Source organism: Lygodium microphyllum, chromosome 10 (genome assembly GCF_053477565.2).
Source record: "Lygodium microphyllum isolate KBCC chromosome 10, Lygodium_microphyllum_v1.1.10, whole genome shotgun sequence".
NCBI lineage: Eukaryota > Viridiplantae > Streptophyta > Polypodiopsida > Schizaeales > Lygodiaceae > Lygodium > Lygodium microphyllum.
In genome coordinates, this window is record NC_141144.1 from 23,176,678 (window position 1) to 23,195,833 (window position 19,156).

Here is a 19,156-nt window from a genome sequence, read left to right on the forward strand (position 1 = left end):
GATTTCTCAAAATGTTTTCCAATGTACTTGCCTTCAACAATCTACTAGTACATGATCTAACCACACCCTCACCTAGGTTCTCTTTTAGAGCTACCTTACATTCTTTGATACGTAACTTTCACTGGCCACTATTTACAATTAACTCATTGATTGGCTTCTTCTTTTGTTTGCGCTCTTGTGTTAACTTGCTGCTGCTCATATTTCTCAAGTTGTCCAATTGTGCCTTTGCCTCCTCATATGAGATACCAATGTCATGGATAGTATCTTGCATTGAAATAATTTGATTGTTTTGTTGAATTATAGTGTCATTCAGCTATACTACTTATCCTATGAGTTGTTATATATGGATTTGTAGCGATCACATCATGACAAATTTTTATGGTTACTTGGCAAGTTGTAAATACTTTGAGCACATGATCATTAAGCTGCCTAGTGTAACCGAGCAACCCATTTTTCACCCTTGCACACATACTTCAACAAATTTGTGATTCCTGAGAAAGTTGAAGGTCTATTGTTTAAGGGGTTAATTGGACAGATTCCCCTATCAACCCACAAATCCACATGTTTCAATCCCATTTTCCTATAACTCTGCATAACCTGAGGGTTGACACTGGTACGTTGGGTTCTTTTGAATAATAGGACGTATTCAATCTCTACCTCAATATGCAACTCCTTGTTTCCTATATTCATTTTACTATTAATAGAAATGGGGAGCCTACTTCATTGTCACAGGAGGTAGAGTGGAGATGCACAGAGAGGCACACAAATGTGCCAAGGGAAAGGAGGGTGTAAGTAATTCACTCTCTTAATTGAAGGTTGCATAAACACAGAGAAAAGGTCACAATAGAGCCATGAGAGAGTATAGATATGGGAGAAAATAGCTAAGAGGGTAAGGATGTCCAAGACTTTTCATATTTTAGATATTTCTATTTTACCTTAAAAAATATTTCCAACAAACACGAAATTTGACCAGTTGGTTTGTTTTTGGGGACCAAAAGCTAGAATATAAAAAAATCCCCAAAATATTTTAAAATAAACTTTCAAAATTTCATTTTCATTGTTTTTGATTAAAAAATAAATTACCTCGTTTCGACTAATCACTTTGCATTGAAAACTATGCACCACAGTTCCATAACTAACTCATTTTTTAATATAAAATTTGGTTGAAAAAAACTTCTTGAATGAGGAGAGAGAAGAAATCTGAGCATATAATATAAAAAGGCAAAACGAGATTGTGAAAGTGAAGAGAGAAGATGATTATTTTACTATTCTTCTCTCCTCCTTTACTTGACATTTTAAGGAGGAGAGAGAGGGGTAAAAAGGCCCATTTGTGAGTTCATTTTTTTCCTTAGTATTGTACTTGTAAAGCATAAACTTCTAATTTACAACTTGGGAAATTGCTATCACTAATGCGAAGGATAATATAATCTGAGGGCCTAATTTAACCAACATGGAATGCGATTAAGTGGCGTGACTAGCACGATTTCGAAAGGGTAGTCAGTGCAGACTACCTTTTCCCCGATCGAACATGAACTCTTCAAAGTTCATTGTCAAGAACTTGGAAAAAACGTTGACGCATTCTGGCTCTTACGACTCACGAGTTCGAGGAAAGTGCTCTCTCTCTCTCTCTCTCTCTCTCTCTGACAGCGTGCGCGACACACTTCATATCGGTTATAAATTTCCATTCGACTACCCGCCCTGCACCACTTCCATCTTCCATTTGCGTCCATTTGATCAAAATAACATTGCCCAACCTCCATACATAGGAGCTACATAGATTTCAGCCGCGCCATCAGCTGATCTGAAGGAGCTTCACCTGCAATTAATTAGCCATGGCGTTTGGCTGCTTTGGCTGCAAGTCCGCAGACGTCGTTCCCGCAGCCACTAACAGCCAAGCGATGGCAGATGGCCGGGGCCATTCTGTGCTGAATGTGAAGAGCCAGGGTGATATTGTTGACCTGAATAACAAGGCCCACGATATCAAGAAGAAGAAGGAAGAGAAGAAGAGCGACAGCCGCAGCCGCAGCATGAACAGTATGGAGCTGGAGCAGACAGGCGGTCTCGGCTCCAGATATTTCCACATGGGCCTCCGCCCATCCCCTTTGTAGCCCTTCGCCGCAGCATCGTCGTTCATCATGTGAAGGACCAACTGCGCCATATCTACATCATCATCGTCATCATCATCATCATCATATGAAGAACAATATGCGCCATATCTACAGATGGATGAGGATGAAGGCTCGAGACGAAGGCTGTGGAAATCGCAGCTAGCCACTTGCAGGCCCCAGCCGTCTTCCTTTTGAAAGGAGCGATGATTGATGATGTTCTGAGTCTTGAGACATGCATATCAACATCATGTGGCTTCTATTTTAATTATGACACCTTGTCTAGCAGGGAAATCTGACCTACAAATTGATGATGAAGCATGTCATGTTGGTGCTGAGAAGTTAGAACGTTTTGAATGGAAATCTCCAACATCGATCATTCCTTTTAGTGAGTGAGTGTTGATGCTTAGTGCTCTATGGGAAGCTTCGAAGTTCTAATAGAAGTGGGATGTTTGGAGTTCTCCCTTTTCATCATTTTCCATTACAAAATATTGGTTGTACTATTTATTCAATTTGGTGTCATCCTCACAAGAGGTATTCACTCAGCGATTAGAATTAACATTTTTGTAGTATTCTACTATTATTTCACCAATCACTTTTGAGGCCTTATAAGTATGTGAGTACGTATGACTTAAGTTTTTTTCAAGTTTTTCCCTAAAGGATTATTTGGGGAAGTAAAGGAAGACGTCCCATGCCAATTGTTTAACACTCAATGCTCACTACTATCACATTCTTTTTTTGAAATGTGACATTGATTTCCATTAAAAGTAAAATGTACGACCTTGCAGAAAGAAATCAAGCTCTAAGAGATCTTTGGAGCTCATTGTGTACAACTTGACAACTAACATCTCTTGCTTAACAAGTAACCATGTACAATGTTTGGCTTGTGGTCTTGGTCAACTATAATATTCCTCCATGGCTCTCAACTAGGAAGGGCCATCTCATTCTTAGTCTCTATTGATTCCCAATTGGTACAAAGTGAAGAAAATGGATATTTGTCTCCGACCTTTGATTGAGGAGCTTCAACTACTATGGATAGGTATTCTAGTAAGTGCTATGAGCAGACATGTTGGTCGAAAAGAAAAATGTATTGGTTTGAGGGATCTTAATACGGACCATGCATGAATTTTGTAGATACAAAAAATTCTCATCTATATATCACATGTAATAATTCTCATCTATATATCACATTCGTTGTGGATCATTGATCACTAGTTAATGTGAATTAGCTGTAGTGCTTTAATTGTTTGGAATATGACATGCTAAGCTTTTAAACTAAACAAAAGCTTTTATCAATGCTTATTTCAATGGTAGGGCCTTGCATTTGGAAAGAGTTTTGTGTATATTGGTGTCTTAAATTTCATCCATATACCATACCCGTCATCAATTGTAATGAAATAATTGTTGGACCTCACAATCATTTTCAATTGTTATTTATTACTAGAATCATTTTCTTCAAGCCTCTTTGAGTTTAGTAAAGTCCTAGTTGTGGCATGTTCTTTACATTTTGATTTTGTAGATTTAAGTCAAAAGCTCATTACCTTCTAAACTTTAGCGAAGTCTAGCCAACCATAACATGCCACTTTGAGACTCCTCTATATGGAGATTCCCATAAGGAAATCACTATGTGCTCATCAAGTGAACCAATAGTTTGCTAGTTTCCCAATCCTCTTCTCAATGTGTGGAGAGTTCCTACATACTCACAATATTTCATTGATTATAGAACTAGAGGAGGCTATCATAGTCTACTCTTCCACACATTGGATTCTTATTGTTCTTCAAAGTCACATTTCACTAACTAGAAAGTTTGAGGTGATAGTCATAGTTGTTATTTTCTCTCCTCCATGCCACCTTAGATAGAGAAGGTCCAACACTATAAAGAGAGTTCAATAGTATGTAGTTTCTAGTCCCAAATCTCTCTCCACTCTCTCTACTCTTTCTCTTTATCTACTCTCTTTCCTCTCTCTCATTGTCTACAATTTAATCTCTCTTTTTCTCTCTATAGTCTTTATTCTATCTCTCTCTAACATCTTCTCTCTCTTTACTCTCCCTCTCTACTCTCTCTCCACTCTCCACACACACACACACACACACTCTCTCTCTCTCTCTCTCTCTCTCTCTCTCTCTCTCTACACATACACACATATCTATTTCCTACTCTCTCTAGTATCTTCTCTCCCTCCCTCCCTCTATAATCTCTACTCTCTTTCTCTACTTTCTCCCTCTCTCTCTGTCTATCTATTGTCTCTCACTACAGTTTCTCCTCTCTCTCTCTCTCTCTCTCTCTCTCTCTCTCTCTCTCTCTCTCTCTCTCTCTCTCTCTCTCTCTCTCTCTATACACACACATATACACACACATATATAATCCTATGTTCTCGTCTTTGTTTGTCTTTACACATGCTCTCTCTACTCATTCTCTCTCCACTATATCTCTCTTTCTCCCCACTCTCTCTCTCTTCCCCTCTACTCTCTCCCTCTTTCTTAGCCTCCTCTACAATTAACTAATTATGTAATTATCACTAATTAATCTTATAATTTACTAAATTTAATGATGATTTATTAGTATTTCTCACTCTCACTCCACTCTCCTTCTCTCTCCCACACTCTACAACTAAGTTTACAAACTAATTTATCATGATTAAATAATTTTATAATCAAGTATGTTGGGCAATTATAACATGATCACATTTATTCCATCAATCCAAGTGTATTATATGTTTTGTTAATGATGAAATATTATATATATATATATGTATGTATGTATGTATGTATCCTAGAGACAAAAATGAAATATTTCTCTCTACAACCTACATTGCACTTGTGTATAGTAATCTACCTTCAAGCTAGATCACGCTAAATAAGAAAAGAAGAGAATTTGTTAGCTATAGGTCCTTTTTACCAATCTCAAAATATGCATCAATATAAGATTGAGTATTTTGTGTTGAAACTTTTTTAAAATTATGCAAATATGACTATCCATATATGAGCTGGTATACATGCTCCAAGAGATCATTGTGTGTAAAACCTATATATCACATGCATGCATGGCATGTTTTACGTATCCCTATGTAACCTATTTTGTGATATTTTCTTGACCCTTATGTGAATTTTTATCATAATTTATAAATCCCTTACTGTAAGTTTATATTTATCATGAAGAAATTAAGAAATCCTGATATAATAGATATAAAACATTGGTTTTATCATAGAATTAATGCATTCAGTTGGCATTGGCATTGTATTAATGCATTGAATTGGCATTGTACTTGTTGTTGTGATGCCTATATATCTAGGTATGGGAGAGAGAGCATGTATGTGTATATGTACAGGTGAAGAGTCTCTCTCTCTCCCTCTCATGCATGCATTATCTCACTACATGTGCATTTGTTTTTATGTGTAGAAAAGTATCTCTCCTCTATCTATGTGAGGTCAGTACAATCAATGCTTATTCTTCTTCATTTGTGAGGCAATATGGTAAGAGAGTGATACATATTCCCAACACAGAACCTCTTTCACTTGTATAAAAGATTCAATTGTTTGCAAGTATAAAAAGTTTGGTTTCAACCCATTTGTAAATAGTTATATTAGGTCTAGGACTCCTAGAAGAAAAATCATGATCAATAGAGCATGAGACAAAGGGGAGGTCGAGTGTGACTGGTTTTCTTTTCAATCAACTTTGGGAGGTGAGGATTGAGGGATGTTATGACACTAGCACCAAGTACATTTTCATTTCCCTACACACACACAAGACGGGCCTTTTCCATCACGATTGAACATGTCATTATGCTCTATGCAACACTGCACTACAAGGCTCCCTTGCGTGACTTCTTACACCTATGCTACATAGATTGGGACACACTGATATACCATCAATTGTGTACACTAGCATACTCCCTCTACACCATTCCCCTTATTATAGTTCAGGCTATAATATTCTCACTATCTATACATATGTATGGGATCGCGTGTTTACATGCTCATGCATAAAGAGAAGAGATGTGCAAGGTGATTATTTATGATGGTTCTCTCTCTCTCTCTCTCATACATATATATATATATATATATATATATATTCCCCCTAAAACTTACGAAACAATATAACAATGTGCACATCCATTTTTTTGAGATTTCATTCAACATTGTGTGTGTGTGTGTGTGTGTGTGTGTGTGCACTCACAAATTTGATTATCGAGCATGGTGTCCAAGATCAATTGGACATTGGCATGGAGATGGGACTTCAATGTGTTTCCCCTATGTAGGACACAAACTTGGTGTAGGTGCATGCCATGATAGAGTGGCTAGTGCCAGAATATATTCCAAGGAGAGCTTACTTGCATACACACACACACACACACACACACACACACACACACACACTCTCTTTCTCTCTCTCTCTCTCTCTCTCTCTCTCTCTCTCTCTCTCCATGATCTAGAAAGGTGAGCTAATAGTTGATCCATCTAGATATCTTCCACTAATAAATCCATGTTTGTTTTCCTACTTGGTGCTAACTAACAAAGTCTCTTTTTCTCTCACAATTTGGAGCCCTTGCACCTACAATAGATATTGTACAATGACGAGTCTCACATGAATAGAGATGATGCAATACTCTTATGTGTGAATGCTAGGACTCTATGCAATTCCAAATAAACAACCTCCTAGTTCAACTTCTAAAAGCTCCAATTATCAACTTCAAAATCAATTGAGTTGCAACATAACCAACACAAAATTCTTACCTATCATATGGAGGAGCTTAGTCATGGACATATTGATGTCTGCCTTGCTATGTTGAAGCTACAATTGGAGGAGGTGGATCTAGCTAAGAATGCCCTCAATATCTACTCAAAATAGTTGTGCTTGCTAGTTAGTAGTAAACTCTAAACTAAGCATTGTTCATGGAAAATCCCAATAAATAATGTCTTCATTATTGCAACCCTCTCCAAACACTACAACAAAAAGGCCTCATAGACGCACTTTTAGACGTGATTTATGAATACAGAGAAAATCTTACGGGTGCGTCTATCCGCCCGTCTATTTGCGCGTCTACCATGTCGCGTCTATAATCGCATGTATGAACCAATTTACACATAAAAATAGACGCGTGATAGATGCACATATATATGCGTGAATACAAGCGCATAATAAATAAAAATTGCTATTTATTTAATTTATTTTGTGCATCTATTAGCGCATCTATTTGGCAGTTAGATGGGCATATAGACACGCTTATATACACTTTTACAAGCACTCGTAGACGCGAACGGAAAACAAAAAATCTCATTTTTAAAAAAAAAATATTTAATTTTTTTAAAAATTTAAATTATCTAGTGCGTGTATAAGCGTGTGTACTCTACATTGTAGACGCGCTTATAAATGTGCATTTTCTGCAATTTAGACGCGCGGATAGATGCGCTAAACAGAACTGGAAACCACATGCTCTCTGGTTTTTTTTTCCCCCTCCCATACATTAGATTGTGCATTTGGGAAAAAGACAATGGATCTAAAAGCACGAGAATTGAAAATAAAAGTCCATGTATTCATTATAGATCAAAAGCATTTACATGGGAAATTTAAGTACTTGCGACCTAAAGCATGGCCGCAAGCAGTAGGCTCAAAGATGGATCATACATATACAAGAAAAAAAGGCCATAGAGGAGGTATGGTGCTTCTCTACGAATCTGAATAAGAAACATCTTCGCTAGTACCACCATGGCTACTAGCGTCGCTATCCCTCTCCTCGCTATGCTCCACATTTGGGTTCGCTTACACACACAAAAGATCAAGGTTGCTTACCTAGACATGGTGGAGAAAAAGTTATAATTAGCTATACTTTTAATAGTAAAGTAAGAAAAACATACCTCCTCTGGCTGTCGAATCCTCAGAGCCCGGTTGTATTGGTCCTCAGTGATGAGACCCTCCTTATAGAAATGAAGCCATGTGGCTACACGGTTATGGCCTTGATGGTAACCTACCTCTCTAGGAGTAGGTATCCTACCAATGATGGTAGTCTGCAAAACATTTAGATATATACAAATAATTATGAGACACAATGTATTAGAACAAATTATATAAAAAATTGAAAGAAATATAAATTTTAAAAGACTAAAAATCAAAATATACTTACAAACTCTGCCAACTCCCACGACTCTCTGCCGCCCGATCCATAATGCGATGATCCCATGGTTTCCATTTGGATCCGTTGTGCCTTTGCATATTGGCAACTCTTTACTTTCTCTGTTGCTTTCTTCTTGGCTTTCTTCCACTCTATGCAGTGGCACATAGGTGGTTGGCTATAGGCTCCATGCCCCTCCTTCTGCCTCCGCAGTGAGTCCTTAGCACGTTTCATGAGGTGGGATCTTTTGTTGTGAAGAAAATCCCTCACTTTTGTGAGTCCCCAATCATCGAGAATCGTTGACCCTCACGATTTGGGTACCTCCTATGGATTGCCCTCAACATCTCCTGCCACAAGCCACTTTTCTGATTTTTGAAGGCAATGAAACAATCTTTATACGTCGCATGCACGACGCTCCTCATGTACGCCATTACATCCCTTCCTTCATCATCATGGAAGATGCCACTAGTATCTATAACTCTATAGTATTGGCATACAAGCTCCTCTATGTGATCTATTGGTGAGGGTAATCACTCGCCACCTCCTAGGCAACCCCCACACAAGCCTTGTCCTCCCCCTCAACTCTCCCTCCTCTCTCTTTGTCAACTACCCTCTGCCTCGCTGGATGCACGTGCTTCTATAGATACACGTGCGTCAGCTGACGCTTTTGCTTCAATCGATGCACGTACAGGTGCTGCACGTGGAGTACCTATATATGGAGTACCTGCATGTGGAGTACCTACAATTGGAGTTTGGGAAGTAGTGCCAAGCAAAAATGTCAGAGGCGTTCCAGACATGACACTGAACACCTCCTCCGCTGTGGGAAAGCGCCCAAGGTGCCTGTTCATCTCTCCCATGAAGTCTTTCCTACTAGGAAAACCTCCAAAAAATGCATTGATCCCCTTGCCAAACGAGGCCAATATATCATTTATACGATCCAAATCCGGTTCATTGCTAGATGAACCAGGATACGACATCTGCAAAAAAAACACAGGAAAAAGACAAATTTGTTTGCATACAAAAAATCATATATTACCTACATTTTCAAAGAGCTTTCTTTAGACATTGAGCATAAAACTTAAGTGCTAATGCTTCTCATAAATAAGAAAATTAATAAACACAAACATGGGATCGGTCACATTCATCATTGCAAAAATATATTGTTTCTTATCAGAGCTGGGAGAGCTGGCGCGTGTATAACCGCATCTAAATTGTAGGTTAGACGGGCTCTCAAATGCGTTCCTAAAGTCAACCCTCTATTCAGCGCGTCTATATTGGCATCTGAGATGCAGTATAGACACGCTGTCAGACGCATATTCCAGGTCAATCTGCGCGCGCATGTATCATCACGTGTAGACTGTAGAAAGGAAACATTTTTTCGTGTCTATACTTGCGTCTACACTGACATATAGACGCGCTAGCAGACGCGCTCAGTCAGCTAATTTTAGTTTGACGACCGCCATTGATGATTTACAAAATGCAATACATGATGGAATCAGAAATCCTAATACACAGACAGAGCAGAAAGAGAAAGAGAGAGAGAGAGAGAGAGAGAGAGAGAGAGAGAGAGAGAGACTCACCTTGGGTGTTTGGTGTGGCAGGTGGTGGCACTTCTTGCGTCTCCTTCTTCCTCTCCTTGGTAAGTTACCCTCCCTTGATGCTTGTTTGCTTGCTTGCTGCTTCTTCTTATTCTCCTCTCTTTTTTTTTCCCTTTCTTCATCTCCTTGGGCTTTTTTTTTTCCCTTCTTGTGTGTTTGAAATGAAAGAAGAGGTGAGTCATGAGGAGGTGAGGCATGAAGAGACTAGGTGAGGCATGAAGAGACTGCATGTCGGCTAAACTCAAACTTCAGAATCGCAAAAAACGCAAGAAAGGAAAGGCGTAGTTTGAAAAGAAATGATTTAAGTATGGTTTTAATTTTGACGTGTGCGTCTATTTTGGCATGTATATGCACGTCAATTGTTCATGTAGACACGAGTATAGACGCGAACATAGACGCGTAAATAGATGCGTATGTAAACATGGATATAGACACGCATTTAGGTTTTATCATAATTTTTTGTTTTGAAGATAAGTTTTGATAGTGAATTATTATCATAAGTTTTAATGTATTTATGATGATTTTTGTGTATTTAAAATTGAGATCTTAGAATAATTAATATGCTAGCTTTAAGTTTTTATGTAAACATATAAATGACAAATATAATTAATACGCTAACTTTAAGTTTTTATGTAAACTTGACTTCAGACGATTCTTTATATATGTACTAGATGTGAAGTGGTTTAAAGAAGTGGTAACAAATGGTGAGCATTGCACAATCAGACATCATCTAAGTGGTTTTGTAATTATTGACTCTACAAAATTTTACCAAAACAAGAATGACACATTAGTACTACCTCAACAATGCGAGCAGGTATATATGCAAAGGCTAATTTTTTTATATGTATAAATGTGATACATATACACAATATAATAAGTACTTAAGTTTTTTGCTTTTGTTTTTCAAATACAGGTTGTGTATCATCCAATGATGGTAAACAATAACCGATGGTGGTATGTCATCCCTATATCTAATTGTTCAAAACCAATATATGGTACTATTACCGACATGGAGATAGCAGATGACAATCCAACAATTAATGATGATGTGCATGATGACACCATAATGGATGATATGCATGATATAGTACAATATGAACCTCGCGAGGATGTTCAAGGAAACGTAGAAGAAGACAATAATGTGATTGTCGATGATATTGACGAAGTTATTGAGCAATATAGCAACACCTCTGATAGTGGGATAGACTTATTTGTTTCGTTACCTCTTGGTAACATAGACCTAGAAGTAGATAGTTTAGCAAGGGCTAATCTCATTGAAGATGAGATGGATCATTCATTGTAACATACTTAGTTTGCTTATTGATTCAATGTGTATTTCTAATTCTATGGTTTTTTTCATACGCACACGTGCATACTCAAGAATCAATAGTCAAGTTTAAAGCTAAATTGAATTTTCCATAATAAAAAGGAATTATTTTTTATCATCTTCAAGTACGTAGAGAAATTACGAGATACATATTGCAATGCTTGCTACTAATTGTAAGGATTCTGTCGTTTGTCGCTAATTACTTATATCAGGCTTGTAAACTAGAAGAACTGCCATTCATTAGAGAGCAATGAAAAAATAATTATAAACTTTGTTTTTTTAATTCAATGATTCAATGTGTATTTTTAATTCTATGGTTTTTATCATGCTCACACATGCATGCTCAAGAATCAATTTCAGGTGGTTAAATAATTATTAACTTTGGTTTTTTAATTATATTAATTCCAATTTTAGGTGGTTAAGTAATTGTGCGTCTGCTAGAGCGTCTATATTGGCGTCTATTTGCGTGGATATATAGATGCAAAATTTAGGTCTATTTACAAGCACATATAGACACAATGCCTCATTTCTATTGTAGTGAAAGATATGATGGTGGCTCTAAAGTATTATGCTATCATGTGCTATATGTACCATGGAACCTTTAAAATAATGTTTTCTCATTACTTATACTTCTCAAAACATGAAGGCCATGAACTTGTAACTTCTAAAAACATGTTTTCTTAATTCTTCTAGCTTTTGAAAACGTGCTAGCCATGAGCATATGCCTAGACACATTTTAGAACAAGATGCTTCCATTGAGTGAAAGTAAGATAAAATCAAGGGGATTAGAACACTATGCACACTAATTTAGCATGCCTACCTACTAAGAATTTACCCGCACATGAACATAAAACATAACAAATGTACTAAACATCTGAGAGAGAGAGAGAGAGAGAGAGAGAGAGAGAGAGAGAGTGTGTGTGTGTGTGTGTATGTATGCACGTGCATATAGGCACACACACACACACGCACATGTGCACGCACACATGCGTGCATGTGTGTGTGTGTGTGTGTGCACATGCAAACACTTCTACAAACATTATATCTACAGCTTCTTGTATGTTCATTTGATCTGATCATAATCTAGAATGCCTACCCGATCTTTAAACAAATTTCAATTTAGGAGATTTGATCTTTATATAAAGAAAGTTGTGCTCATATTTGTTTATAGGGAAGGACATTTCTTACTACATTAGAAGATACTGGCACTAGGACAAATCAAATACAACATAGTACTTATTCACTCGACTTACCCAAAAAATGTGGGTGTTGTTCCATATGGCAGCCGCATAGAGAAGATCTAAGCAGTGCTCACGAAAAACTTTTTTCCCATCAAATGAAAAAAAAAGACTAGGCTTAACCCCAGTCGGTTTTGGGAGGGACATAACCAGTTTTATAACTAAAATAATTAAAAAATGGCTAGTTGTTGTTAAGACAAGCTTCAATTTCAAACAACTGGTTTTTTGAGAATCTTGCCTAGAAAAAATACACTATAGGATGGTTTTCTGTGAGCACTGGATCCAAGAGTGAAAACTTGCCATTGTTGGCAATCAAATCTAGAATGAGGTACATTAGCGCTTGTAGACCAATGGCTCGTCATCAACATAGACTATGATATATAGCACCGAAGCAATGCGGGTAGTGGATGTGACAACATGTGTCATGGAACTAGCAAAGACGGCCTCACTTGAAAATATGCCTCCTCTTCATCTTCACTCACAAGACTTGCCTCCGATACATACCATGCACACTTTAGACATGTTGGATGTTGTAGTAGACCCATGGGCTTTCATGCATATATTTTCTTCCTATATCTCTCCATGTGAATTGCAGAGCTTAGGTTTGAGTAGATCCATGGGCTCTCAAACGTCTCTCTGCTTCTTATAGCTCTCCATGCGACTTGCAAAGCTTGGGTTTTAAGACGGGAGAATAGTTACATCAATTAATGCAACTTTGAGAATTTTTATATGCACCATCCATGTAATCTACAAGTACTCCATGTAGGAAGGTAGGCAATTAGGATACCCTCCAGAGACCAATAACACCCACAAAGAGAGAGAGATTATGACTTATCCAACCCCATCTCATCCTCCCATGATATCTCGTCCCCAATGATCCTCTCAAGACAAGCTGGCTGAGAGAACACTCATGCTCCTGCTTTGGATTGTGGAGCTCATGGCTACCAGGGCCATGCAATCACCAAGAGAAAGAGAAAAAAAGAAAGAAAGAAGAAGAAGAAGAAGAAGAAGAGGGCTTCAAGAGGCTGGAGAATATGGAGAATCAATATTGTTCTCCCTTTTCTCTCTCTATCACTACAAGAGAAAGGCCCTATAGACGCGCACTCTACACACGAAAAAGCAGGCACATTTATAAGCACGTGTATCAGTGCGTCTATTCAAGCTAGTATAAAGAACGTGTCTATATATCCACATTTATAAATGTGCTAATAGATGCGAAAATAAATGCACACATTTTTCATTTCTCATAAAGTCCCTAAATATGACCAAACCTCTTAACAGCTAGTATTTGTTTGAATAGGGCATGATTGGATAGGGCATGATTGGATGTATATATGACATAGTTACACCTAGATCATAAGCTAGGACATGATATACATGTATAGGATCATACGGATATGATATACATGTATATACGACATGATATACATGTACAGGGCATATACATGTATAGGACATGAGATACATTACCAACTTTACTTCTTTCTGAGTATTACAAATATACATCCAATCATTCAAAGCTAATTATATATATGTGATTTCATGCCCTATATACATCCAATCATGCCCTACACAAATGTGATTGGATAGGGCATGATGATTGGATGTATATACGGCATAATTATCATAGAAGTGATTGATATATGCACATGTTGCATCTATTGTGCACTTAACCTAGCCATGGCTAAAACTTATAGATCAAAGGTTGACTTGTGCATTTGCAATATATATATATATATATATATATATAAGAGAGAGAGAGAGAGAGAGAGAGAGAGAGAACTGATCAATACACTCACATGTCTCATTTGTTGTGCACTTAACCTAGCCATGCATGCCAATTCATAGCATGAGTAGATTGATGTAAATCGGTTGGCTTGTGCATGTGCAAGCTATTCCCATCATGTCAAGGTGCAATTATAGCTCACATATAATTTTAGATAAGGTGGACTACATGTAGCCAATATGCATATGTCGTCTTTTCATCATCTTTAGCCAGTGTGTCCACTTGTTGGTGACTAAAATAGATCACTGTAAGGATACTTTGCAATACCAATAAGCCAACTACAAATCTCTTATCTATGAAATGTATAAGTAAATTAACTTGGTTAATTTAATGAGGTCAAGTTTTCTTTCCATGGACAGTGTGGTTGGTTATATTCTACTTCAAGGTTATAGGAACTTACAGAAGTCAATGGAGCATCCTAAAAAGGACGATACTCTAATTATTATATCAAGTCACTTCATGTACATATCTTTGATTGATTGATGGATAATATGTCTTTCTCTATCTCTTTCGTATACACCTTCATTGCATTATCTCTCTCTAGCTAAAAACCATTCATGCTTTATCCACCTATACTACAACAAAAAGGCCTCATAGACGCACATTTAGACGCGATTTTTGAATATAGAGAAAATCTTACGGGCGCGTCTATCTGCCCATCTATTTGCGCGTCTACAATTTCGCGTCTATAATTGCATGTATCAATGAATTTACACACAAAAATAGACGCACAATAGATGCACATATACACGCGCATATAGATATGTTGGTAGATGCGTTTTTACAAGCACTGGTAGACGCGAATGGATTCTCAAAAAATGCCATTTAAAAAATATATATTTAATTTCTTTTTTTAAATTTGAATTATGAAGCGCATGTATAAGCGCGTGTAATCTGCACTATAGATGCGCGTATAAATGCGAATTATCTGCAATTTAGATACGCACATAGACGTGCAAAACAGAACTGGAAAAAAAAAGCCAGAGAGCTCTCTAGTTTTTTTTCCCCCTCCCATACATCAAATTGTGCATTTGGGAAAAAGACAATGTATCTTACAGGCACAAGAATTGAAAATAAAAGTCCATGTATTCATTATATATCAAAAGCATTTACATGGGAAGTTTAAGTGCTTATGACCTAAAGCGTGGCCGCAAGCAGTAGGCTCAGAGATGGATCATACATATACAAGAAAAGAAGTCCTCATGAGGAGGTATGGTTCTCCTCTATGAATCTGAAGAGGAAACATCTTCGCTAGTACCACCATGGCTACTAGTATCGCTATCCCCCTCTCTATGCTTCACATCCGGGTTCGTCTACACACACAAAAGATCAAGGTTGCTTACATAGACAAGGTGGAGAAAAAGTTATAATTAGCTATACTTTTAATACGAAAGTAAGAAAAACATACCTCCTCTTGGTTGTTGAATCCTCATGGCCTGGTTGTATTGGTCCTCAGTGATGAGACCGTCCTCATAGAAGTGAAGCCATATGGCTGCGTGGTTATGGCCTCGATGGTAACCTACCTCTCTAGGAGAAGATATCCTACCAACGATGGTAGTCTGCAAAACATTTAGATCCATAATGCGACGATCCCATGGTTTCCATTTGGATACGTCGCGCCTCTACATGCTAGTGACTCTTCACTTTCTTTGGTGCTTTCTTCTTGGCTTTCTTCCACTCTATGCGGTGGCACATTGGTGGTTGGCTATAGGCTCCACGCCCCTCCTCCTACCTCCGCAGTGAGTCCCTAGCCCGTGTCATGAGATGGGATCTTTTGTTGTGAAGCATATCCCTCACTTTTGTGCATCCCCAATCATCCGAGAATTGTTGACCCTCATGTTTCGGGTACCTCCTATGGACTACCCTCAACACCTCCTGCCACAAGCCACTTTTCTAATTTTTGAAGGCAATGAAACAATCTTTATACGTCGCATGCATGACGCTCCTCATGTACGCCATTACATCCGTTCCTTCATCATCATGAAAGATGCCACCAGCATCTGTAACTCTATAGTACTGGCATACAACCTCCTCTACGTGATCTACTGGTGAGGGTGATCGCTCGCCACCTCCTAGGAAACCCCCACGCAAGCCTCGTCCTCCCCCTCGACTCTCCCTCCTCCCTCTCTGTCGACTATCCTCTGCCTCGCTGGACGCACGAGCTTCTGCAGATGCTTGTGCTTCAGCCGATGCACATACAGGTGCTGCACGTGGAGTACATGTATATGGAGTACCTACATGTGGAGTTTGGGAAGTAGTGCCAGGCAAAGACATCAAAGGCGTTCCAGACATGACACTAAGCACCTCGTCCGCTATGGGAGAGCGGCCAAGGTGTTTGGTCATCTCTCCCATGAAGTCTTCCCTACTAGGAAAACCTCCAAAAAATGCATTGTCCCCCCTGCCAAAGGAGGCCAATGTATCATTCATGAGATCCAAATCCTGGTCATTGCTAGATGAACCAAGATACGACATCTGTAAAAAAAACACAAGAAAAATATAAATTTATTTGCATACAAAAATCCATATATTACCTACATTTTCAAAGAGCTTTCTTTAGACATTGAGCATAAAACTTAAGTGCTAATGCTTCTCATAAACAAGAAAACTAATAAACATAAACATGGGATTGGTCACATTCATCATTGCAAAAATATATTGTTTACTATCAAAACTGGGAGACCTGGCACAAATTGCAGGTTAGACGCGCCCTCAGATGCTCTCCCAAAGTCAACCTTCTATCCAACGCGTCTATATTCGCATCTAATATGGAGCACAAATGTACTATCAGACACACATTCCAGGTCAATGCGCGTGTATAATCGTGTGTAGATTGCAGGTCAACCAACATGTGTATCATCGCATGTAGATTGCAAAGCACACGCGCTCTAAGACGCACCCTCAGACGCTATGAGAGGAAACATTTTTTGCGTCTATGTCTGTGTCTACACTGAAATTTATATGCGCTATCAGACGCGCTCGGTCGGCTGATTTTAGCCCGATGACCACCATTGATGATTTACAAAATGCAATACATAATGGAATCACAAATCCTAAATACACAGACAAAGCATAGAGAGAAAGAGAGAGAGAGAGAGAGAGAGAGAGAGAGAGAGAGAGAGAGAGAGAGAGAGTCACCTTGGGTGTTTGGTGTGGCAGGTGGTGGCACTTCTTCCTTCTCCTTCTTCCTCTTCTTGGTAAGTTACCCTCCCTTGATGCTTACTGCTTCTTCTTGTTCTCCTCTCTCTTATTCTCTCTTTCTTCCTCTCCTTGGCTTTTCTTTTTTCTTTCTTGTGTGTTTGAAATAAAAGAAGAGGTGAGTCATGAGGAGGTAAGGTATGAAGAGACTGCATGTCGGATAAACTCAAGCTTCAGAACAGCAAAAAATGCAGGAAAGGAAAGGCGCAGTTTGAAAAGAAATGATTTAAGTATGGTTTTAATTTTGACGTATGCGTCTATTTTTGCATGTATATGTGCGTCTATTTTTCAGAAAGCCGCGAGGATAGACGCAAATATAGACGCGAAAAGAGACGCCAATATAGACATATAGGTAAACGTGAATATAGACACACATTTAGGCTTTATCATAATTTTTTGTTTTTAAGATAAGTTTTAATAGTAAATTCTTATCATAAGTTTTAATGTATTTATGATGATTTTTGTGTATTTAAAATTGAGATCTTATGTAAACATATGAATGACAAATATTTTAATTTGATGTTATCATAAATTAATAGGTTTAATCATATCATCGTCATCACCTAGTGCAGTGCATGCTGATGAGTTAATGAGCACATCCTCAAGTGAGAATGAAACATTGCGTCTTCATAATCGAGATGCATGGCTACGATGAAAAATTAAATGCATGTGTGATTGTTGTCGAGGGTGTATTTTTTGAGCACGTCAAATTGCAATGTCACACCTCAGCTTGTATGGAGAATGGGACCGAGAAAAATCACTGGTATTCATTTTTTTTTAAACCACTAATATTGCTAGTCTATGTTATGGGAATTATATATCAACGTACATGAAACTCCCTTTTGTGGTTGAGTTGTATGCGGTGCCACATCCTCAGATGCTCCCTCCCGAGTGTCGAGAGGCTGCAAAATGTCGATGCGAGAAGACAGAGTCTTTAAGAAGAGTAGAGACTCACGACCATGATAGTAGCCCTCATGAAATGCCCCATCAAGTCGTAGAGGATGAGATTTTGGACAACATGGTACACCATCTATTTTTGCAACCGGTTTAGGGAGAAGGTCACTCTACGAAGCCTGATGATCCACTATATGTAGCATCATCTACTCCGTTGTATGAAGGTTGTACGTACTCTGTTCTTCGTGCATCCCTCAAGATACTTAACTTGCAAAAAATTTATGGATGGAGTAATGTCAGTTTGGATGCGTTATTGAAGCAGGTATCAATTCAGTTTGGCTTATGAATCATAATATTAATTGTTCTATTTTGAAATCAGACAGAAATATATGACGTTGGTGATTATGTCAAGATCCATGCATGTGTCAATGATTATGTCTTATTTCGTGGGATTCATGAGTTCGCACGAGAGTGTCCTGTTTGTGGCGAATCAAGATACGAAGTGGAGATGAAGTCAATGGATGTGCCTCGTAAGGTTTTGCAATATTTTTCGATTGTTCCACGTATAAAACTTATGTTCAAGTGTAACTCTATTGAAAAGCTCATGTCATGGTATGCTATTCATCATTCAAGTGATGGAAAATGGAGGATCCTTACAGACACACTAGCATGGAAACGTATAGATAATTTGTGGCCCGTTTTCAAAGAAGAGCCAAGAAATTTGAGATTTGGTTTAGGTATGGATGGAATCAATCCATTTGGTATCAAAAGCACATCATACAGTGTATGGCCAGTGGTATTGGTGAACTTTAATATTCCTCCATCCATGGCAATTAAAAAGAGACATGTAATGTTGTCCCTTCTGATTCCTGGAAAGCACAAGATAAAAAACATGGACATTTA